The following is a 26630-nucleotide window of genomic DNA, read 5'->3' on the forward strand; positions in this document are numbered from 1 at the left end:
CAAACATAATCCGGGGAGCAACCTGCCCTCAAAGGAAAATGGCGAGATTGGAATAATTTTTTTTAATGTCAGTAATACAGTCAAATTGTAATTCCTATGCAATACATGAAGAGGTCAGATTACAGGATTGCAGTAGATGAAGAATTGGCAAGGGTTACAGAGCAGAAGTAGAGATGATTGAAAATGAAGAATCGAAATTACAGAAATTATGCTGTGATTCACAAGTGTAATTTTAGTCCAGTGGTGCATTCAAGGCCTTCCGAAGGATATGCACACTGCCCAATAGTTTGATCTTCTGGATCATGTCGAATCGAACGTTACCCGGGATCTATCTGTTGGATATGTCTCATGAGTTTTTTGCTTACGACTCCTGTAGCGCCAATGACTATCGGCACAATGCTTATTTTGCAGTGCAGTGTGTTGCGTTTTTGTATTGAACTCGTGCTGCTTTTGCTATTGTTGTGGGTTTGGCAACAGTGTTTTCAGCAGTGTACAGGTTAGTTGTTTTCATGTCGACTTCTCTGGCGTACTTGTCGTGTCGATAGCTTAGAGATTTTGTTTTGCGCTGTTTGTCTTCCTGTGCAATGAGTTTGCAGTAAATGTTATCGCTGTTGTTGATGTACTGTGACAAGCCGATGATTTATGTTCTAAGAGTTTATTCAATTTCTTGTAGTCCTCGATCACCTTTTTTCTGGGGATGTAGGCCTACATCTTTGTGTATCAGAATTTGGGTGATGCATGTGGTGCATTGTCATCAGTTTTCTTGTCTTTGTATCCAATTTGTTGATTTCATCTTTGCGCCAGTTCACCATACCAAAGCAATATCTCAAGACAGGAACTGCAAGACTGTTTATGGCATTGATTTTGTTTTGGGAATTGAGTTCAGTTTTGAGGATTGACTTGAGCCTGCTAATGTATTCTTTTTTTTGACTTGATTTCATTGCAGCATGTTTAATGTTGTCTCTTTCACAGATCCCTAGATATTTATAATGATCTTCAGCTTTCCATTCTGTTATGGCTTGGCCCATTTTGAAGTTCATGTCGCCAGTGCTGGTGGCTCTTCCACGTCGTATGTTAAGTTTTGAGCATTCATCCAAGCCAAATTTCATTTTTATATCTTCCGAAAACTCATGAACAATTTTCATTTGGTTATTTAGGCAGAGGTGGTCAAAATAGTCAAGAAAGCTACTCAAGTAGAAATAGAAGTAGCGGCGAAAAAATCTACTCAAGTACGAATAGAAATACTTATTCCATGAGCAGCCTAAAACTACTTGAAGTAGAAGTAGAATTGACTGACTTTAAAAGTACTCAAGTAAGTAAGTAGTTGTGAAAACGATCCTAATTCGTTCACATGGATTATAAAAAGGTACAAATTGAGCTATGCAAAAGGTGACGAGCTTGATTCATATTGATGCATACCAGCAGGTATCCAATTTTCGATAGTATAAGCATTCGTCCACATCATGGGATGAAAATGACAGTATTGATATGGAAATGTGATACTAATTCTCTGTTTACTCAGACAGCACGTTTTAGAAAATATCATGGTATTGCGCACTCACCCATATTATAAGGCCTGTAGTTTAGTCGAAGAGCAATACGGAGATGTTGTGTTGGATGCGGTGTAAACACTTTGTGCGATTAGTAAACGTTAATAAAAAATATGGTGGACCGTAAAAATGCTATATTGTGTAGCTTCATTTCTGGAAATTGAAGGCATTACTACACTTGTTTTATACTTCAAGATGTAGGTTATCCAGTCAAAAGAACTGATATTAATTAGAAATCAAAATATATGGTACTGGGAATTGAAAGTGAAATGTATTTAATGTCTATAGTCGAGGAAGTTTCGAAGGTTGGTATGCAAAACAAGCTCTAAAACTAAAAAAGTCAGAGTCCACTTTTCCAGATTAGGACACGCCATGGACAACTAGATTACGGTATGATAAGTAAATGCTAGATTGCGAAACATCAGTTTCAAACTTTATGATAAGCCATATATACTGTGATGAAATATTTGATATGGCGAAGGGCGACAATGCGGTGCGAACGGAACCACGCCCACCCGCTACCTAAATTATATTCACATATACTATCGTGAAATCATACTGGAAACTCCGCATTCACTGCGCGCGAAGCGCGACGAAAATTCTGGGCTTAACTCAACTTTTATGAAAATTAAATCTCGATACTCCGTGAAAACAGCCTCGAAATTTCTCAGGCTTTCTTCCTGATTGGAGGATTAGACTACTTCTACTTGACAAACTGAAAATAGCGAAAAGTAAGTAAGTAGATCACAAAATATTATGAAGTAGAAGTAGAAGTCGTGAAATTCAGATCTACTTGAGTAAGTACCAGAAGTAGAGGAAAACTACTTGAGTACTTCGAAAAAGTAGAAGTACGTCGTTACTGACCACCTCTGTATTTAGGTCCGCATCGGATTTCACGTACAGTTTCAGATCATCCATGAACAAAAGGTGATGAATCTTTTGACATTCAGAGTTTGTTGATTTTTTCATCTTGTATCCTGTTTCATTTTCTCTCAGCAACTCACTGAGTGGAGCTAAGCTGAGGCAGAATAGAAGTGGCGAGAATGAGTCGCCTTGAAGGATACCATTGCGGATATGAATTGTACAGGTTTCTGTTTCACCTTGGTCTTGTTTGATCAGCAGTTTTGTATGCTAATTTTTCATTGAGTCTTCAATAAATCTGATGATGATCGGATTCATTTTGTACATACGCATTGTTTTCAGTATCCATGTGTGAGGGACTGAATCGAAAGCTTTTTTTGTAGCCTACCCATGCCATGCTGAGGTTAGTGTGTCTCCTCTTGCAGTTTTCAAGAATGGTTTTGTCAAGGAGAAGGAGATCCTTACAGCCAAGGGCTCCTTCCTTGCAACCTTTCTGCTCAGGCGGAAGAAGGTTTTCTAGGTGTTTGTAGCTTCGTTTTGCCAGGATTTTGGTCAGTGTTTTGTACATGGTTGTCAGGCATGCTATCGGCAGGTAGTTCTTGGGGTCTCTGTGTTTTCATTATTTGGAATAAGATTGGGATGGTTAATAAGGTTGGGATCTCATGCGATTTGGTCGAGGATAATAGCTCATTGTAGGTTGCCGCTAGGTATTTATGTGTTGCAGTTAGTTTTTTTAGCCAAAATTTTTTGATCTGGTCAGGACCAGCTGCTTTCCAGTTCAGTGAACTTTTTAGGGCCTCTTTGAGTTCTTGTTTTGTGATTTCTGGTGTTTGTATGTGGTCAGTGTGGAGGTCTTTTATCCAATTTGCATTTGAGTTATGCAATTATTATGATTAATATTGAAAATGGAGCAATGGGGCGCTTATCACCTTATCGGTCTGGTGCGCCACGACAAAAATTTTGTTTCACAAGTCGCAAGTCATTTACCTATAAATGGCTTAAATTATCGCATTGGTGACCAGGACGAACTCAATGAGGGGTTATATAAGTTTTAACCTTACGAGGAGGTTATATTTGGGTAATTCCACGTTCAACTTCGAGCAAAAATCAATTAAATACGTTCGGTGCCAATCATATGCTGGACATGGGCTCGAAATGAAAGATGAATTGGAACAGAAATTTTTAAAGCGATTGTCCTTTCAAACAGTTTTGAATAATTGAAAACGGAAAATATTAATGTATTTCACATGGAATCCAATCAATCTTAATTTTTCTGTTTACCTTTTTGTATTCGTTCAACGTAACTAAAATCCATAATATAATTGCGTTTGGCAGTATCCTCAGTCTACCTGTAGCGCACGCAGATATATAAATTATATATAACCATATTGAAAATGTTACCCTATTCTTGCGCTAGTCAATGTAACTCGGAGAAAATGCATCTTGTTCACTAACTGTATAAATACCAGTGTTGGGGTCTAGTCACTCGATTTTTGAAGGTGACTCGGGTCAAGTCAAGTCACCCGGTGTTTGGAGGTGACTTGAGTCGAGTCAAGTCACCAGTCCACTCATAAAGTCATGTCGAATATTCGAAGTTCGAGGCATGATTCAACCATCGCAATTTACAAGATGATTGAAGTACAGAATGGTTTACTATTAATTATCAATCGACTCACATATACGTTTTACTGTTAGGCCACGTCGGTACCTGTCCACTTAGTAAAGGATAGAATTTGAAACCTCAGAAAGTTGAAACAAATTGATATGATGCAATACACAATCTATCTATACACAATTACACATCCATACGATACAATTTAAGCCTGTATCATTTTGACGATTGTAATATTAAATGTATAAACTATATATATATCAGTCCGATTTAGATTATACAAGAGTTTCGTTTTGGCAATGAACATGAACATAAATGAAATACACTACTATAGAAATATTACCAACAGTCTACGACAGTGGCGGGCAACCTTTTTGCTATTCACGGCCGCATTTCGATTACTTATGTAGCCCACGGCCGCATTCCTGTGCATAAGCCGTAATCAACTAACTATAGGCGTCAAATAACCATCTTATACCGTCCATTCCCATTTCAGTTGAACTCCAGACTTATCTAATTTAGCACGTCATGCTTACTATACACACCGAAATCGCGAGTGGCCATGTTTTGAATAATCACCGTAAAAGTGAATGTCGCGCCGAGCGCGAATTTCTTTTTCATATTCACAATTAAATTTCGTCATCATTATTTGCATACTCACATATTGCAATCAAATATTTATCCTTCATCAACGCATGTGATCAGATCCACTGGTGGAGTTGATAGAGGTAGTGTCTTCCGAAATTTAGGGCAGTTTTTATTGGTCACTTTGTCGCATGCTATTATTTCCTGACCTTACATCAGTATTGTCGGTAGGCTTAGCGGAAATAAATTGGAATTGCCTGAACCAGTGGTTCCCAACCTTTTTGGGTGTCGGGACCACATTTCACATTTCAAACTTCAGAGTACGAATGAAGCCGCATGAAAACACTAAAGTATAGGCTACTTATAACGAAAATTTGAAGGTAGCTAGCCTACCTCTGCTCTCACCATCCGGCTAATTCAAAAGCATGAACATATTGCACATGGAATTCTATAGATTCTATATCGGTTATTATAGCATTGATACAAGCAAATTAGTGAGTACTATATTGTCGTGAATTGATAGCTCTAGTCTTCATACATTCATGCACTTTATGCACAAGTTTGCGGGGAATTATACGCTGAGCAGCGAGCAATGATGGATTTATTGCAATTTATACTTGTCTATAAGCCTTTACTTTGATGTTAGTAAAATGGTGTCGAAATGTACTCCTAACAGACACGTTATATAAAGGTCTATGACCAGCAGAACTCAAGATATATCTGACGGGAATTCATCTATGCGTTTGAAGCCAGTCTGCAAGAATTTTCTTTCCCAATTTTCAGAAGCGGCCTTGGACGGCTTTAGACAAAACTAATGTCCCCCATTTTAGCATTCATATACAGAAATTGCCTATAGCTATTCATAAAAACAAGCAACAATTGTCCTCTATTATATGTTTGTGGCATATTTAGAGGTCAATCAGAGCCGCAAGAAGGCTTTCTTGGAGCCGCATGTGGCTCTGAGAGCGGTAGTAGTTAGTATGATCGCTCGCACATCGCCATTGGTTCTTATGGGCCCGCTGGTGACCTGCCGCGAAACTCGTGTTGGTGACCCCACCCTTTTGACCCCCCCTTCCGCTGGTGACCTGCCATGTGTTCTTATGGGATCTCTGGTGACCCCACCCTTTCAGGTATAGGGCTCGCTCATGACCTGCTGCCGTGAAAACTCGTGTTGGTGACTCCACCCTTTTCGAGTCCCTTATCGCTGATGACCTGCCGTCTCGTCGGTGATACCACCCTTTCAGGTATACGTTGTGTCGATGACCTGCCTGATAACGTTTCAGGTACGTATAGGGATCTCTGGTGAAGTGTCATTGTTTCTTATGGGATCTCTGGTGATACCACTCTTTCAGGTAAAGACTGTCGATGATTTGACTAACGTTGCGGGTATAGGCGCGGCGGCACGGTGTTGAATATGTATCTGGTATGGTAAATAGTGACGTCATTGGTTCTTAGTTAACGTATATGTCGCAAAATATTATATATCACCGGTGCGAGTTGATCCTAACGTTTACGGTGAGTGCGACAATGATATATCGTTATTCTTATGGGCGCGGCGATGATTCGTGTCGACTAAATCGCTGTACCTGTACGCATAGGCACCGAGTTACGGGGTGGCGGGGTGGCGGGGTGGCGGGGTGGCGGGGTGGCGGGGTGGCGCAGTGGTATAATCCGCGGCTGCAACACCAATGGGTGCAGCTTCGAGTCCGACCGAGGTCGACTTCAGAATTCCGATACCTAAGTGTTGGAGGTTCACCTAGGCTCCTCCTCGCCACCTCACCCGCGTAAGCGGTGTCTTACAAAAAGCCTAGAGGTGGGCCGTGCTGTAAGTCGGCAGTTACGGAAAATGATGAACAATATCGGCCTGGTATAAATGACCATAGTAGTCGACAAACACCATGAATACCACAAAATAACAAACAAAATGCTTAAACGCTCGCAGTCTGTTAATTAGCGAGTCCATGACATCGCGTAAATGCCAACTATTTAACATTAAACGATAGTCTCGCGAATAATTGAATGCGCAGCTTCGTCGGCGACGACGAACTAGCGCTTACAACGCCCCAGTAAATTGTAATCTGTGATTAGTAATCACTAATCACTAATCAGTAATCATGCACTCGAAGCGACCTTGTTTACGACGTGAATTTCGACATGCCTGCGCTGAGAAACACTATCGACCAGACGAGCGAATTCACATTTTACTTCTCGCTTAATTAAATTGTATTTCGCGCATATTCATTTACAAAATAATTCTTGAGTTAGTTTCGTGATAGTCTCTTTAATTAGATCGCGAAATAGGTCCGTGTGTTTGTGTATGCCTGCGAATTGAAAGTCATTCCTGCGCAAAGTGCGCATATTCACTACTCAAACCACGCTTTGTTAACTTTTATCTGGAAATGCAGCAATGCAAACGTCATTATAATGAGCAAACAGTTGTCGCGATGTCAGACTCGGAACCCCATTGTGCTGTACGCAAGTAGAGGAATTGCCGATTAGATGCGCGCTTTCTCGTATGCTACCATCTGTAGGCTACTAATTTTGTCTGTTTTTACACTCGTATTCTCTCGATGTCACTTGTCAGCGTTTGATTTGTTGTTAATATTGTGCAGTGCATTGTGCACTGTGCAGTGCATGGCGTTGAATTATGTTGACAAATATTGATGCAACACGAGATTCTCGGTGGCGCAAATTCTGAATTTATTCGATTAAGTTTGAACGGGGACCTTTTATGTTCCAATCAACTTCATTGCTGGACGGACTCTTTCGGGCGCACCAAATCGTGGATCGAATTTCGAACCATCGGGATTTGTATTTCTATTGATAAGGTCGCGGCATGCGCCCATATTGCTCTTGCTGCAATAACATCTGGATGATTAAATTCGCACCATTTCACGATCAAATTCGACTGTCTTATTGGGACCTACGTAGGCCGTAGGCCCCAGGCTGATATTAATCAGCGCGTTGTCGGTATTAAAACCCTAGATGCGTAGCCAGGAAGTTTCTCATTCAAAACTAGAAATCCCGTCGTTTTGAAATGCCAATTCACTAATTAGAATTATCGATGCTGCGTACTGCAAATTAGCGAGAATCAGTTGTATGCGAAATGGGTCATTAACATCTGATCTGCGCTACCGTCGCTGGCTTGATTTGCGCGTCCGCATGCAGGCCTGCACGGTATAATCGCTGGCATGAACTATCACGTGCGCCAGGCTAGGCCTGATATGGGTACTAGCCTGAACTATCGAGTCTACAGCATGACTGGCGCATGTGATAACTTCGCACGCCTAAACTATAGCGTCTGATACAGGCTTCACATGATTTGCCGGCTATCTACTTGTGCGATTGCTATGTCATACTGACGACGTGAAGTTGAATAACTTTGAAACTGCGCTATTGTCCACGAACAGACTTGAACGAACGTGCTGATTAGCGCTAATAAATACTAAAGCATCAGAAGATGTGTGTTAGGCCGAGTTATCAAAAGATACGACAGGCCTGAATCACCTGAAATCGGTGCCATTACAGAACATATTCCATCGCAGACTTCAATCGTATTAATTTGTGAAATAATTCGTCGTCACCGAGGTTGCGTATTCAATTGTTCGCGCGTGTGTAGAGGTGAATAGTGAATACAGTTGATGAATCAAGATCGAGGAATCCCTAATTAACCGCTGGACTCACTGACAAACTAACGCGCGCTTATACGTGTATATTTGTCGACACGATGAAGCTTGCCCTATCCATGTATTCTGGGCATTTACGCTTGTACTTAACCGTAATAAATTGATGCTAATGGTAAATTTGAAACAATTTCAAACCCCTCCCTTTTTATTCAAACCCCGCCCTTTTTCATCTTGCCACCCCATGTAAAAGTAAAAGTCGGCGCCTATGCCAGTACGTATACATACATGTTCTCGACGCGATGATATGATATGTGTGAGCACTGAGCATTGACCAACCACTTATTCGGTTTTACTCAGACCTCGTCGCTAAGCCGCAAATAGATTGACCGCTAACGTAGTGATTAGCGGTGTTGTCGTAGACCAGGAGTGGGCAACCTGCGGCTGTATAAGGAAATTTGTGCGACCATGACACGTAATTGGATTAGTATGTGTTGGCGGCCGTCAACGGGCAAATAGAAATTTTGATTAATTGAATTTTAAACAATCTTGAAATTTCCTTCGCGCTGCGCGCGATTCAATGCTATACGCCATAGTAGTATAGTGCCCTTTGCAATCTAGCCCCACATTACAGATGCAAACAGCAGATGAAAATGATGTGCCCCATATAGAAAAACCAACTTGGCATAGCGTGCTTCTCACGAACGAAGTTTGTTTCTGATACGTTTAGACCAGTGATTCCCAACCACCGCTAGTAGTTAGTATGATCGCTCGCACATCGCCATTGGTTCTTATGGGCCCGCTGGTGACCTGCCGCGAAACTCGTGTTGGTGACCCCACCCTTTTGACCCCCCCTTCCGCTCGTGACCTGCCATGTGTTCTTATGGGATCTCTGGTGAGCCCACCCTTTCAGGTATAGGGCTCGCTCATGACCTGCTGCCGTGAAAACTCGTGTTGGTGACTCCACCCTTTTCGAGTCCCTATCGCTGATGACCTGCCGTCTCGTCGGTGATACCACCCTTTCAGGTATACGTTGTGTCGATGACCTGCCTGATAACGTTTCAGGTACGTATAGGGATCTCTGGTGAAGTGTCATTGTTTCTTATGGGATCTCTGGTGATACCACCCTTTCAGGTATAGACTGTCGTATTTGACTAACGTTGCGGGTGTAGGCGCGGCGGCACGGTGTTGAATATGTATCTGGTATGGTAAATAGTGACGTCATTGGTTCTTAGTTAATGGATATGTCGCAAAATATTATATATCACCGGTGCGAGTTGATCCTAACGTTTACGGTGAGTGCGACAATGATATATCGTTATTCTTATGGGCGCGGCGATGATTCGTACTTTCGTTTATAGAATGCGGGCGGCATGTCGTACTTTCAACAAAAAGGGTGTGAAATAGTTTGCTAAATCTAGGAATCAGTCGCTTGGTATTTAGTTTACCACAGAGCCGGCGTAGACGGCGATTCAAATACCAACAATAGCCGCGTTCACATACTATCACTTCAAAAAGATGTGAAATATTTGTAAAATCCTACGAGCGCTGACAGGATGACACATCAGACACATCTATCCCTCGTAGTTTGGTGTTACAGAGACAGGAATCACGCACAAGTAATATTTTAGCAATTAGTTTGTCACAGAGCCGGCGTAGACGGTGATTCCAATACCAACAATAGCCGCGTTCACATACTAACACTTCAAAAAGGTGTGAAATAGGTTGCAAACCCCGCGATTGCTGACAAGATAATGTCTCGGGCATACGCGACTTGATGTTACAGGCATGCCGATCGCTCACGCGGTGAAATTTTAGTAACCAGTTTGTCAGAGAACTTGATTTCACTCGTAAGATTTAATAAGTAACGAATAACAGAACCGTCGCAGACGGTGATTCGAATACCGACAAATTCTCACTTATTTCCACTCTAACCCTAATCCTTTGTGAGGTTACCGCATACTCAAATAGGTGTGAAATAATTGTAAAATCCTACGATCGCTCACAAGATAACACCTATAAGACATAACTATCTCTCGTGATTTGTGGTTACATACATCGCAATCGCTACAATGTAATATGTTGGTAGTTTGGTGCAGAACTGGATTTCACGAGTCTGATATAATAAGAATATTACCTATCAAGTAATAAGCACCGAATAACAGAACCGTCGCAGACGGTGACTTGAATATCCAAGATTTGATACTTTCCGCGATCGCTGTATGTTTCACGTTGACTTTGGTTGCGTGATGAAAATCATGAGAATATTCAATCAATGTGTCAATTTGTCAACTTGAAATGAAACTCACTACACAAACCAAGTTGATTCGTATCTGAATGTGTTGATTCGGCACAACCATTATCCTCTGAGAAATCCATTTACCGCGATCAGTTGATTCGAACGTAACTTGAATATCGCTGACACCAACTTCAGCCACATTGAATTATTCGCACATTCCGCGCCGCTGTTTTCACACCTATAGAATCAATACCAACTCTCTACAAGAATCAAGAATCACAAGTATGTGCATTATACAGTTATTATCTTTATAAACATGAATTTAAACTCTTAACAAAAACACACAACTAATCATTTGCCAACTCTAGCATTACCAAAAAATTCAGGTATTGTTGATTGAAAATCCTTGAACCCGTATTATTAGGAGTGTTATAGTACGACGTCGGAATCCACTCGCGAGATGTACTAAAGGTAAATCCAGATAATCCAAAATGAAATATTTGGACTTTGACATAGTCTGAATTGAAATAGATTGACAAACATGGCTAACAACTTTCAACCCAGGTATATTTAGAGATTATACGCACATTGATTCGAAACAAGTAATGAAACATTACAACTCTATTCGCGACCTGTCTTTACGTTTGTCAAAGAGAGTTTCAGAAATATTATCACTATGACATCTCAACATCTTAACATCTTGCCATCAACAAAAGAGTAAAATACAAAAACCTTGTCAAGTCTATCCGTTTGTAACTCACCGAACCAAAGCAAAAAGTGTCCATACGAAAAGTAGACAAGACTATCCAAGTAATCACTACAACCCACAAACATATCAAGTTCGGTTTTAGGCATATACCACCAACTCGTCTTTTTTTGTTCCACTGTAAAAGTCGTTACTATGTCGCAAGACAAAGAAATTACTATGCGGTATATTTTGTAAGACAAAAGTAATTACTTCTCTGTGTCGGCGACTTGAGATTAACATAATATGTTTGAGTATACGAGATTTGAATTTCTGACCAACGTAGTTGAGAATTCATTTATTACAAGCGAACGCAGGTGTTATATCGAAAATTATCGTGATGTAAACATAAGGATTGTCACATCGATTTAACATATGAGATTTTGTAATGGTCTATCATGACTTGATTATTAAATTATTCGCGTTAATTAGACCCGGTGTTGTGGTAAAGGTTATTATGACAGCAACAAACTTTTCAGTACCGTTGTTATTAACATATTGAGTTGTAAAACCATGCGTGTCTGAAATGTTCTTGAATGGAAAATTATTCCACCTTGGTACATATCACCCTGCGTATCGCGGATATCAGAAAATAATTTACAAATGTAATTGTTTCCAGTAACCAAGACTAAAGACGAAACAACAATTGCGTTTGCTGCTTAACAACCGGTACAATACTTTATTGTCGGAATCTGCGACATCGAATTGAAACATACGCACATTACGCAGTACGAAAATATCACTTGGGAACTCGAGGGTATCATTTAATCCGTGTTAAACTCTTTTCACACTATCTGTCGAACGCGTGAAATGTAAAACATTACGAGGTTACACTCTAAGACTTTGATCTTCAAGAAAGTAAATAGAGGTATGCTTGTTGGATACGTCCTATTCAACCGGTCTTGATTGGTACAAAACTCATAACAATATTGAAATCGAAGTATATGTGCTACACTGAAATCTACAAAAATGTGTTTGTATTGCTGTTCGTAGTAGTGATATCGATTTGAACCTCCGGAACAGTTGTCATCATCTAACCAAACTACTGAAAGTCGTTGTCAATCTGTATGATGTTCACTGATTGCATACTAGAACTATTTGTGCAACACACACAACCAGAGAAATTGGAAATTTTCCCATTGTCATTCATCAAAGTAAATGTCGTCACAATACTCAGTCACTAAAAAACCATATACTTGTATGTGATTGAATCATCGGTAATTAACTAGCTAAATCAAACCCCTAAGAAATTTCACTTACTCATTTGGTATTAAACAGCGTCGCTTAATCGGTGTGAGTCGCTTTTTTCTAAATACAAATCATATCTGTCCATCAGAAAACAATTTTCACTCACTTGGGTAATGAAACCAGTGTGCGATATTAATACAAGATATTTCCGCCACACAAAATATAATCAACTTCACTAGATATTCCCATGCTACGAAACTGTACAATGGTTTCATGTTTTTGTATGACATGGAATTAATACCGATCGAAGTAACCGTATTAGAAATGACTTTCAAACAAAGACACTATATGTGGTTAACATTCTCATCGATTCTATTGTGATCAATGTATACTTCATGTGATCTGGATTCATTTCGATATGGTTAAACATTCAACCTCGACGGATACGAATTGTCACACACTCAAGTAATATCATACCAAATAGTTATTTACAACAACCAAGACACATAAAATTTGTTTTGGTCGTTTCGATTTTATTACTGAGGTACTCATCACTTCACCTAATACAGTGGTTCCCAACCTTTTTCATCTCGTGCCTCCCGTGGTCGAAATTTAAGCCAAAATTCCCCCCTTAGGATAAATCTGCCCGATGATTAAAAAACGTCATTTTTACCGCGCAAACAGCTGTTGACTGAGAGAATAAGACGAGCGGTACCGAGTGTTCGTTTCTAGCAGTACTGTAATAACATTTTGTAGACCTCCAAAAACAATGATCTTGGTCCCAATCAAAAAAATTCTGGAAGGCTTGACTTAACAGACCCCCACACTTCCATTTGTGTTTTTGGCTTACCATGCACCAATCGGTAACATAACTTGTGAAAAATCACCAGGTATAAATTTACTGGTCTCGCGATTTTTTTCTCAAGTTTGCGTATGCATGCGGCCAATAATATTGGTACTTTCATATAAAGGAGGGTTGACCAGACTAGAGTCTGACTCGAGTCACCATTTTCTGATGACTCGACTTGACTCGAGTCATTTTCTCAAAATACGGAAGCGACTAGACTCGAGACAATCTGGGTATTGACTCGACTTGGACTCGAGTCATTGTTCATGACTCGAACCAAGCCATATGATTTGAGACTATAAGACGGCCAAGACCGACATTTCATTGTAATCTCGAAGAACAGTAAAGTGACCACCCTATTGGAATTTCGTCTATTGATCCTGGTATTTGACAATGCGATAGGGAACTGCTCAAAGTGAGGAAAACTAGTATATCATAAATCCAAATCATTCAATATCACCAGACAGTGTTGACTAGAGTGTGACTTGGACTCGGACTCGAGACATATTACCATGACTCGGACTCGACCCTCCACTCGGTGACTTGGTCTCGGACTTGACTCAATGGTGAATCGAAAATGACTCGACTTGGCTCGAGTAAAAACTATGAAAGTGGGATTGACTTGTGTCTCGGAGCCTCGTGATTTAGTTACAGCCTTGATATATAACATACACGTGATCAGATTCCCTGCTGGAGCTCATTGAAATTTAGGACACCCATTACGTTTCGGCAGCATTGCGCCAAGTTTACCATGTCTTTTTTCGATCGGGTAGCTGTTCACTAAAAATAAAGCAAGGCTAGCGATCTCTTTGACTTGAATCGATGACGTTGGAATATATTGTCACTGTCTGAAAATGTTGACTTGAAAATATAAGATAAATACTTTCACTAGAGGCCTTGTTGTGATAGATACGGCACGACATTTGCTCGCTTAGGATATATTTGATTGACAGGCCGTCGCTGGCCTACAAAATTGTCTTGCGAACTGCAGCACATCTGAACTAATTTTAAAAAATGGGAGGGGGAAATTTGTATGTGAAAAAGAGATTTCAAATAGCATTTGAAATACTTTCAGCAAACAAAAAAAAACATAAGGAGCATACGTTCGGACATAATTGGTTGACTACATGACAGTTCGGAAATAAACAATTTAGGAAATCCAATTCTAAAGCGGAATTCCTCCCTAAAAATTGCAAAATTCCCCCCAAGGGGGGAATTCCTCCCCGGTTGGGAACCACTGACCTAATACAATCTAGATTTAAACTCTGTCTATAGTTTTGCTGGATACGAATTATGTTAGTGTAAACAATTTTCACTATCTTTGGTTATGAACTCAGTGTGTTAGCGGTCATTCAATATTTTGTTGTATCAACTAGTTACTTTGTAGGATACGAATGATCATCCCTACAACTTTACTCGATATCCTCACACTACGAAACTAAATGTTTGGTTGGACTCTACAAACTGTTTTGATGTCACAAGAACTTTTTCATACGAATGGTTACGTATCTAAATATTCAAATAATCCAAAATGCAACTATAGTACTTACAGAAATATCATAAAGTTGTTGTAACAAAGTTGTATGAATATACTATTGAATTGCATGCTAAAGTTTTGTACCTTCAAGAAGCTCTTCAAAGTTGTATGTGTACAATGTTTATCGTGAGTCCTACACATTCATGATATCCGTCCGAGTTTGACTTTTAGAAAATATTATGCCGACATACTGATGTCTTTCAAAAACCAAACCGTGGTCACTGCTTGGGAGACCGATAAATGTCACGACAGTAATCTAGTCATTTCCACCAAAGAGTATGTATTCGACTTACCTTCCACAAATCTAACGCATAAAACAATTTACTTTAATAACGAGAAGCACAGAGCCTCACATCAAAACAACTAGAAGGTGGAACTATATTAAAAAACGTCGCTAACCTTTGTGCACCAGCTGTAAATCACACAAGCAACAAGTTTCAAGATTCTGGTTATTGAAAACACGTTGAAGTGTTTCTCCTGTGTCAAGTCGTTATGGTGACGAAAGCGTATATTGTAATATCATGATCGATTTGTATTCGTCGGTCGCAAACTGTCACTACTCCAAATAATTATTTTTCACTCAAACACAAAAGCATACTTTTCACCAATCGTTTTCATCAAGCACGAGTTCAAGAAACTTACTTGCTACGACATGAAGTCTGATTTAGTTTTGTAAATATTTTGTAATTATTTTTAGTAACACTACATCAATGTCATCGAGTTGAGTGTTTACGATATTAGTGTGTATCTGTGTGTGTGTGTCATACTTGGGGGATCCGTATTGCAATTGATTCGAATTGACTAAATGCAAGAAGGGTTGAAATGTTTCGAATCGATTCATAAGTGGTCTTCGTTGTGGTTTTTATCGGGACATACAGCACGAACTAATTGTAGACTCTTCTCTGTTGTACAGCTACTCGGTAATCGAGATACATGCAGTCACATTTAAACAACGATCTTGTTTCGTCACACCAAAAATATGTTCACTGTCGCGATACTCTACACAAGACGTGCAAATCCTTTTCATACTCGTAATAGTATACCAACGGCTACCGGCGACAACGTTTAACAATACCAACGACACTAAACATACGATACCTACCCAAGTAAAATTATCATTTTCACCTGGAGGTCAACCGTTACCAGAGTAAAAAAGACCATTGCCCTTTGGAGATTTATCGTTTACTCAGAGTAACAATACATTTACACTTGGGGGTCTATCGTTTTCGAGAGTAACAAACCCCTTTTCCTTTGGAAATTTTTTTTTTCCCTGGGTAACAAACCTTTTTCACTTGGAAATATATTTTTTCTCTGGGTAACAAACCTTTTTCACTTGGAAACAGATTTTTCCCCGGGTAACAAACCTTTTTCCCTGAGCAACAAACCATTTTAACTTGGTGGTCCGTCGTTTACCTGAGTAAAAATATCATTTTCCTTTGGGGATCTGGCGTTTACCCAGTGTAACAATACATTTTCTCTTGGTCATCTAGCTTTTCCTAGAGTAACAAAACCATTTTCATTTTGAAATCTGACAAACACACCTGACAATTTGGTATTTGTTGTATTGACGATAGTTTGAAATAGATTACAACGAACAGTGACGGAAATATACACGGACTACCGGTTTCAGACTATACCCCCGTCAGTCGTATCACATCAATATCATCATTAACCACATACAATATGCTCTTGTACACCAAAATGTATGTTTTGGAAAATTGGACAATAGGCTTCGATAGTTCTGTGATGTCCGGGTTCGTGCTTTGGATTTTCCAGAGTCAAAATGTCTGAATAAAACACCTCCTCGACGACGGTTGGTATGTGGATAACGGTGTTCGGAAAACGGTCGGATTTATGTCACCCATCGCGATAACAATTCCTGGTCGAGTTTTTCCCCCGCATGTTTACTATATTGTGTCTTTATTGGTCAATGTATGTCTCGACATTCAGTTTGAAATCGGAAACCCTCATAAAGTATGTAACCGGATCCGGATATCAATTCTGAATCGATAAACCAATGACTCAGAGTCAGCGCCATTACATCGATATTTCGATACCGTTCACTGATTTACTCGATAGTTTTATCGCGTTGTAACATTACAAGATAGTCATGTTTACTTTGAATATTGTTCATTGGTTTATCGATTCAGAATTGATATCCGGATCCGGTTACATACTTTATGAGGGTTTCCGATTTCAAACTGAATGTCGAGACATACATTGACCAATAAAGACACAATATAGTAAACATGCGGGGGAAAAACTCGACCAGGAATTGTTATCGCGATGGGTGACATAAATCCAACCGTTTTCCGAACACCGTTATCCACATACCAACCGTCGTCGAGGAGGTGTTTTATTCAGACATTTTGACTCTGGAAAATCCAAAGCACGAACCCGGACATCACAGAACTATCGAAGCCTATTGTCCAATTTTCCAAAACATACATTTTGGTGTACAAGAGCATATTGTATGTGGTTAATGATGATATTGATGTGATACGACTGACGGGGGTATAGTCTGAAACCGGTAGTCCGTGTATATTTCCGTCACTGTTCGTTGTAATCTATTTCAAACTATCGTCAATACAACAAATACCAAATTGTCAGGTGTGTTTGTCAGATTTCAAAATGAAAATGGTTTTGTTACTCTAGGAAAAGCTAGATGACCAAGAGAAAATGTATTGTTACACTGGGTAAACGCCAGATCCCCAAAGGAAAATGATATTTTTACTCAGGTAAACGACGGACCACCAAGTTAAAATGGTTTGTTGCTCAGGGAAAAAGGTTTGTTACCCGGGGAAAAATCTGTTTCCAAGTGAAAAAGGTTTGTTACCCAGAGAAAAAATATATTTCCAAGTGAAAAAGGTTTGTTACCCAGGGAAAAAAAAAATTTCCAAAGGAAAAGGGGTTTGTTACTCTCGAAAACGATAGACCCCCAAGTGTAAATGTATTGTTACTCTGAGTAAACGATAAATCTCCAAAGGGCAATGGTCTTTTTTACTCTGGTAACGGTTGACCTCCAGGTGAAAATGATAATTTTACTTGGGTAGGTATCGTATGTTTAGTGTCGTTGGTATTGTTAAACGTTGTCGCCGGTAGCCGTTGGTATACTATTACGAGTATGAAAAGGATTTGCACGTCTTGTGTAGAGTATCGCGACAGTGAACATATTTTTGGTGTGACGAAACAAGATCGTTGTTTAAATGTGACTGCATGTATCTCGATTACCGAGTAGCTGTACAACAGAGAAGAGTCTACAATTAGTTCGTGCTGTATGTCCCGATAAAAACCACAACGAAGACCACTTATGAATCGATTCGAAACATTTCAACCCTTCTTGCATTTAGTCAATTCGAATCAATTGCAATACGGATCCCCCAAGTATGACACACACACACAGATACACACTAATATCGTAAACACTCAACTCGATGACATTGATGTAGTGTTACTAAAAATAATTACAAAATATTTACAAAACTAAATCAGACTTCATGTCGTAGCAAGTAAGTTTCTTGAACTCGTGCTTGATGAAAACGATTGGTGAAAAGTATGCTTTTGTGTTTGAGTGAAAAATAATTATTTGGAGTAGTGACAGTTTGCGACCGACGAATACAAATCGATCATGATATTACAATATACGCTTTCGTCACCATAACGACTTGACACAGGAGAAACACTTCAACGTGTTTTCAATAACCAGAATCTTGAAACTTGTTGCTTGTGTGATTTACAGCTGGTGCACAAAGGTTAGCGACGTTTTTTAATATAGTTCCACCTTCTAGTTGTTTTGATGTGAGGCTCTGTGCTTCTCGTTATTAAAGTAAATTGTTTTATGCGTTAGATTTGTGGAAGGTAAGTCGAATACATACTCTTTGGTGGAAGTGACTAGATTACTGTCGTGACATTTATCGGTCTCCCAAGCAGTGACCACGGTTTGGTTTTTGAAAGACATCAGTATGTCGGCATAATATTTTCTAAAAGTCAAACTCGGACGGATATCATGAATGTGTAGGACTCACGATAAACATTGTACACATACAACTTTGAAGAGCTTCTTGAAGGTACAAAACTTTAGCATGCAATTCAATAGTATATTCATACAACTTTGTTACAACAACTTTATGATATTTCTGTAAGTACTATAGTTGCATTTTGGATTATTTGAATATTTAGATACGTAACCATTCGTATGAAAAAGTTCTTGTGACATCAAAACAGTTTGTAGAGTCCAACCAAACATTTAGTTTCGTAGTGTGAGGATATCGAGTAAAGTTGTAGGGATGATCATTCGTATCCTACAAAGTAACTAGTTGATACAACAAAATATTGAATGACCGCTAACACACTGAGTTCATAACCAAAGATAGTGAAAATTGTTTACACTAACATAATTCGTATCCAGCAAAACTATAGACAGAGTTTAAATCTAGATTGTATTAGGTCAGTGGTTCCCAACCGGGGAGGAATTCCCCCCTTGGGGGGAATTTTGCAATTTTTAGGGAGGAATTCCGCTTTAGAATTGGATTTCCTAAATTGTTTATTTCCGAACTGTCATGTAGTCAACCAATTATGTCCGAACGTATGCTCCTTATGTTTTTTTTTGTTTGCTGAAAGTATTTCAAATGCTATTTGAAATCTCTTTTTCACATACAAATTTCCCCCTCCCATTTTTTAAAATTAGTTCAGATGTGCTGCAGTTCGCAAGACAATTTTGTAGGCCAGCGACGGCCTGTCAATCAAATATATCCTAAGCGAGCAAATGTCGTGCCGTATCTATCACAACAAGGCCTCTAGTGAAAGTATTTATCTTATATTTTCAAGTCAACATTTTCAGACAGTGACAATATATTCCAACGTCATCGATTCAAGTCAAAGAGATCGCTAGCCTTGCTTTATTTTTAGTGAACAGCTACCCGATCGAAAAAAGACATGGTAAACTTGGCGCAATGCTGCCGAAACGTAATGGGTGTCCTAAATTTCAATGAGCTCCAGCAGGGAATCTGATCACGTGTATGTTATATATCAAGGCTGTAACTAAATCACGAGGCTCCGAGACACAAGTCAATCCCACTTTCATAGTTTTTACTCGAGCCAAGTCGAGTCATTTTCGATTCACCATTGAGTCAAGTCCGAGACCAAGTCACCGAGTGGAGGGTCGAGTCCGAGTCATGGTAATATGTCTCGAGTCCGAGTCCAAGTCACACTCTAGTCAACACTGTCTGGTGATATTGAATGATTTGGATTTATGATATACTAGTTTTCCTCACTTTGAGCAGTTCCCTATCGCATTGTCAAATACCAGGATCAATAGACGAAATTCCAATAGGGTGGTCACTTTACTGTTCTTCGAGATTACAATGAAATGTCGGTCTTGGCCGTCTTATAGTCTCAAATCATATGGCTTGGTTCGAGTCATGAACAATGACTCGAGTCCAAGTCGAGTCAATACCCAGATTGTCTCGAGTCTAGTCGCTTCCGTATTTTGAGAAAATGACTCGAGTCAAGTCGAGTCATCAGAAAATGGTGACTCGAGTCAGACTCTAGTCTGGTCAACCCTCCTTTATATGAAAGTACCAATATTATTGGCCGCATGCATACGCAAACTTGAGAAAAAAATCGCGAGACCAGTAAATTTATACCTGGTGATTTTTCACAAGTTATGTTACCGATTGGTGCATGGTAAGCCAAAAACACAAATGGAAGTGTGGGGGTCTGTTAAGTCAAGCCTTCCAGAATTTTTTTGATTGGGACCAAGATCATTGTTTTTGGAGGTCTACAAAATGTTATTACAGTACTGCTAGAAACGAACACTCGGTACCGCTCGTCTTATTCTCTCAGTCAACAGCTGTTTGCGCGGTAAAAATGACGTTTTTTAATCATCGGGCAGATTTATCCTAAGGGGGGAATTTTGGCTTAAATTTCGACCACGGGAGGCACGAGATGAAAAAGGTTGGGAACCACTGTATTAGGTGAAGTGATGAGTACCTCAGTAATAAAATCGAAACGACCAAAACAAATTTTATGTGTCTTGGTTGTTGTAAATAACTATTTGGTATGATATTACTTGAGTGTGTGACAATTCGTATCCGTCGAGGTTGAATGTTTAACCATATCGAAATGAATCCAGATCACATGAAGTATACATTGATCACAATAGAATCGATGAGAATGTTAACCACATATAGTGTCTTTGTTTGAAAGTCATTTCTAATACGGTTACTTCGATCGGTATTAATTCCATGTCATACAAAAACATGAAACCATTGTACAGTTTCGTAGCATGGGAATATCTAGTGAAGTTGATTATATTTTGTGTGGCGGAAATATCTTGTATTAATATCGCACACTGGTTTCATTACCCAAGTGAGTGAAAATTGTTTTCTGATGGACAGATATGATTTGTATTTAGAAAAAAGCGACTCACACCGATTAAGCGACGCTGTTTAATACCAAATGAGTAAGTGAAATTTCTTAGGGGTTTGATTTAGCTAGTTAATTACCGATGATTCAATCACATACAAGTATATGGTTTTTTAGTGACTGAGTATTGTGACGACATTTACTTTGATGAATGACAATGGGAAAATTTCCAATTTCTCTGGTTGTGTGTGTTGCACAAATAGTTCTAGTATGCAATCAGTGAACATCATACAGATTGACAACGACTTTCAGTAGTTTGGTTAGATGATGACAACTGTTCCGGAGGTTCAAATCGATATCACTACTACGAACAGCAATACAAACACATTTTTGTAGATTTCAGTGTAGCACATATACTTCGATTTCAATATTGTTATGAGTTTTGTACCAATCAAGACCGGTTGAATAGGACGTATCCAACAAGCATACCTCTATTTACTTTCTTGAAGATCAAAGTCTTAGAGTGTAACCTCGTAATGTTTTACATTTCACGCGTTCGACAGATAGTGTGAAAAGAGTTTAACACGGATTAAATGATACCCTCGAGTTCCCAAGTGATATTTTCGTACTGCGTAATGTGCGTATGTTTCAATTCGATGTCGCAGATTCCGACAATAAAGTATTGTACCGGTTGTTAAGCAGCAAACGCAATTGTTGTTTCGTCTTTAGTCTTGGTTACTGGAAACAATTACATTTGTAAATTATTTTCTGATATCCGCGATACGCAGGGTGATATGTACCAAGGTGGAATAATTTTCCATTCAAGAACATTTCAGACACGCATGGTTTTACAACTCAATATGTTAATAACAACGGTACTGAAAAGTTTGTTGCTGTCATAATAACCTTTACCACAACACCGGGTCTAATTAACGCGAATAATTTAATAATCAAGTCATGATAGACCATTACAAAATCTCATATGTTAAATCGATGTGACAATCCTTATGTTTACATCACGATAATTTTCGATATAACACCTGCGTTCGCTTGTAATAAATGAATTCTCAACTACGTTGGTCAGAAATTCAAATCTCGTATACTCAAACATATTATGTTAATCTCAAGTCGCCGACACAGAGAAGTAATTACTTTTGTCTTACAAAATATACCGCATAGTAATTTCTTTGTCTTGCGACATAGTAACGACTTTTACAGTGGAACAAAAAAAGACGAGTTGGTGGTATATGCCTAAAACCGAACTTGATATGTTTGTGGGTTGTAGTGATTACTTGGATAGTCTTGTCTACTTTTCGTATGGACACTTTTTGCTTTGGTTCGGTGAGTTACAAACGGATAGACTTGACAAGGTTTTTGTATTTTACTCTTTTGTTGATGGCAAGATGTTAAGATGTTGAGATGTCATAGTGATAATATTTCTGAAACTCTCTTTGACAAACGTAAAGACAGGTCGCGAATAGAGTTGTAATGTTTCATTACTTGTTTCGAATCAATGTGCGTATAATCTCTAAATATACCTGGGTTGAAAGTTGTTAGCCATGTTTGTCAATCTATTTCAATTCAGACTATGTCAAAGTCCAAATATTTCATTTTGGATTATCTGGATTTACCTTTAGTACATCTCGCGAGTGGATTCCGACGTCGTACTATAACACTCCTAATAATACGGGTTCAAGGATTTTCAATCAACAATACCTGAATTTTTTGGTAATGCTAGAGTTGGCAAATGATTAGTTGTGTGTTTTTGTTAAGAGTTTAAATTCATGTTTATAAAGATAATAACTGTATAATGCACATACTTGTGATTCTTGATTCTTGTAGAGAGTTGGTATTGATTCTATAGGTGTGAAAACAGCGGCGCGGAATGTGCGAATAATTCAATGTGGCTGAAGTTGGTGTCAGCGATATTCAAGTTACGTTCGAATCAACTGATCGCGGTAAATGGATTTCTCAGAGGATAATGGTTGTGCCGAATCAACACATTCAGATACGAATCAACTTGGTTTGTGTAGTGAGTTTCATTTCAAGTTGACAAATTGACACATTGATTGAATATTCTCATGATTTTCATCACGCAACCAAAGTCAACGTGAAACATACAGCGATCGCGGAAAGTATCAAATCTTGGATATTCAAGTCACCGTCTGCGACGGTTCTGTTATTCGGTGCTTATTACTTGATAGGTAATATTCTTATTATATCAGACTCGTGAAATCCAGTTCTGCACCAAACTACCAACATATTACATTGTAGCGATTGCGATGTATGTAACCACAAATCACGAGAGATAGTTATGTCTTATAGGTGTTATCTTGTGAGCGATCGTAGGATTTTACAATTATTTCACACCTATTTGAGTATGCGGTAACCTCACAAAGGATTAGGGTTAGAGTGGAAATAAGTGAGAATTTGTCGGTATTCGAATCACCGTCTGCGACGGTTCTGTTATTCGTTACTTATTAAATCTTACGAGTGAAATCAAGTTCTCTGACAAACTGGTTACTAAAATTTCACCGCGTGAGCGATCGGCATGCCTGTAACATCAAGTCGCGTATGCCCGAGACATTATCTTGTCAGCAATCGCGGGGTTTGCAACCTATTTCACACCTTTTTGAAGTGTTAGTATGTGAACGCGGCTATTGTTGGTATTGGAATCACCGTCTACGCCGGCTCTGTGACAAACTAATTGCTAAAATATTACTTGTGCGTGATTCCTGTCTCTGTAACACCAAACTACGAGGGATAGATGTGTCTGATGTGTCATCCTGTCAGCGCTCGTAGGATTTTACAAATATTTCACATCTTTTTGAAGTGATAGTATGTGAACGCGGCTATTGTTGGTATTTGAATCGCCGTCTACGCCGGCTCTGTGGTAAACTAAATACCAAGCGACTGATTCCTAGATTTAGCAAACTATTTCACACCCTTTTTGTTGAAAGTACGACATGCCGCCCGCATTCTATAAACGAAAGTACGAATCATCGCCGCGCCCATAAGAATAACGATATATCATTGTCGCACTCACCGTAAACGTTAGGATCAACTCGCACCGGTGATATATAATATTTTGCGACATATCCATTAACTAAGAACCAATGACGTCACTATTTACCATACCAGATACATATTCAACACCGTGCCGCCGCGCCTACACCCGCAACGTTAGTCAAATACGACAGTCTATACCTGAAAGGGTGGTATCACCAGAGATCCCATAAGAAACAATGACACTTCACCAGAGATCCCTATACGTACCTGAAACGTTATCAGGCAGGTCATCGACACAACGTATACCTGAAAGGGTGGTATCACCGACGAGACGGCAGGTCATCAGCGATAGGGACTCGAAAAGGGTGGAGTCACCAACACGAGTTTTCACGGCAGCAGGTCATGAGCGAGCCCTATACCTGAAAGGGTGGGCTCACCAGAGATCCCATAAGAACACATGGCAGGTCACGAGCGGAAGGGGGGGTCAAAAGGGTGGGGTCACCAACACGAGTTTCGCGGCAGGTCACCAGCGGGCCCATAAGAACCAATGGCGATGTGCGAGCGATCATACTAACTACTAGCGGTGGTTGGGAATCACTGGTCTAAACGTATCAGAAACAAACTTCGTTCGTGAGAAGCACGCTATGCCAAGTTGGTTTTTCTATATGGGGCACATCATTTTCATCTGCTGTTTGCATCTGTAATGTGGGGCTAGATTGCAAAGGGCACTATACTACTATGGCGTATAGCATTGAATCGCGCGCAGCGCGAAGGAAATTTCAAGATTGTTTAAAATTCAATTAATCAAAATTTCTATTTGCCCGTTGACGGCCGCCAACACATACTAATCCAATTACGTGTCATGGTCGCACAAATTTCCTTATACAGCCGCAGGTTGCCCACTCCTGGTCTACGACAACACCGCTAATCACTACGTTAGCGGTCAATCTATTTGCGGCTTAGCGACGAGGTCTGAGTAAAACCGAATAAGTGGTTGGTCAATGCTCAGTGCTCACACATATCATATCATCGCGTCGAGAACATGTATGTATACGTACTGGCATAGGCGCCGACTTTTACTTTTACATGGGGTGGCAAGATGAAAAAGGGCGGGGTTTGAATAAAAAGGGAGGGGTTTGAAATTGTTTCAAATTTACCATTAGCATCAATTTATTACGGTTAAGTACAAGCGTAAATGCCCAGAATACATGGATAGGGCAAGCTTCATCGTGTCGACAAATATACACGTATAAGCGCGCGTTAGTTTGTCAGTGAGTCCAGCGGTTAATTAGGGATTCCTCGATCTTGATTCATCAACTGTATTCACTATTCACCTCTACACACGCGCGAACAATTGAATACGCAACCTCGGTGACGACGAATTATTTCACAAATTAATACGATTGAAGTCTGCGATGGAATATGTTCTGTAATGGCACCGATTTCAGGTGATTCAGGCCTGTCGTATCTTTTGATAACTCGGCCTAACACACATCTTCTGATGCTTTAGTATTTATTAGCGCTAATCAGCACGTTCGTTCAAGTCTGTTCGTGGACAATAGCGCAGTTTCAAAGTTATTCAACTTCACGTCGTCAGTATGATATAGCAATCGCACAAGTAGATAGCCGGCAAATCATGTGAAGCCTGTATCAGACGCTATAGTTTAGGCGTGCGAAGTTATCACATGCGCCAGTCATGCTGTAGACTCGATAGTTCAGGCTAGTACCCATATCAGGCCTAGCCTGGCGCACGTGATAGTTCATGCCAGCGATTATACCGTGCAGGCCTGCATGCGGACGCGCAAATCAAGCCAGCGACGGTAGCGCAGATCAGATGTTAATGACCCATTTCGCATACAACTGATTCTCGCTAATTTGCAGTACGCAGCATCGATAATTCTAATTAGTGAATTGGCATTTCAAAACGACGGGATTTCTAGTTTTGAATGAGAAACTTCCTGGCTACGCATCTAGGGTTTTAATACCGACAACGCGCTGATTAATATCAGCCTGGGGCCTACGGCCTACGTAGGTCCCAATAAGACAGTCGAATTTGATCGTGAAATGGTGCGAATTTAATCATCCAGATGTTATTGCAGCAAGAGCAATATGGGCGCATGCCGCGACCTTATCAATAGAAATACAAATCCCGATGGTTCGAAATTCGATCCACGATTTGGTGCGCCCGAAAGAGTCCGTCCAGCAATGAAGTTGATTGGAACATAAAAGGTCCCCGTTCAAACTTAATCGAATAAATTCAGAATTTGCGCCACCGAGAATCTCGTGTTGCATCAATATTTGTCAACATAATTCAACGCCATGCACTGCACAGTGCACAATGCACTGCACAATATTAACAACAAATCAAACGCTGACAAGTGACATCGAGAGAATACGAGTGTAAAAACAGACAAAATTAGTAGCCTACAGATGGTAGCATACGAGAAAGCGCGCATCTAATCGGCAAT

At 39.7% G+C, this 26630-nt stretch overlaps 1 protein-coding gene across 1 annotated transcript in view; it reads left to right on the top strand.

Moving 5' to 3' along the window:
* LOC145457602 (uncharacterized) overlaps nt 1-26630 on the top strand; it is a 58881-nt gene that overhangs the window by 29873 nt on the left and 2378 nt on the right. The gene's annotated exons all lie outside the window — the stretch shown is intronic.

The sequence above is a fragment of the Botryllus schlosseri genome, chromosome 15, assembly GCF_051294905.1.
Source record: "Botryllus schlosseri isolate E-star chromosome 15, Bs_hap1, whole genome shotgun sequence".
Taxonomy (NCBI): Eukaryota; Metazoa; Chordata; class Ascidiacea; order Stolidobranchia; family Styelidae; genus Botryllus; species Botryllus schlosseri.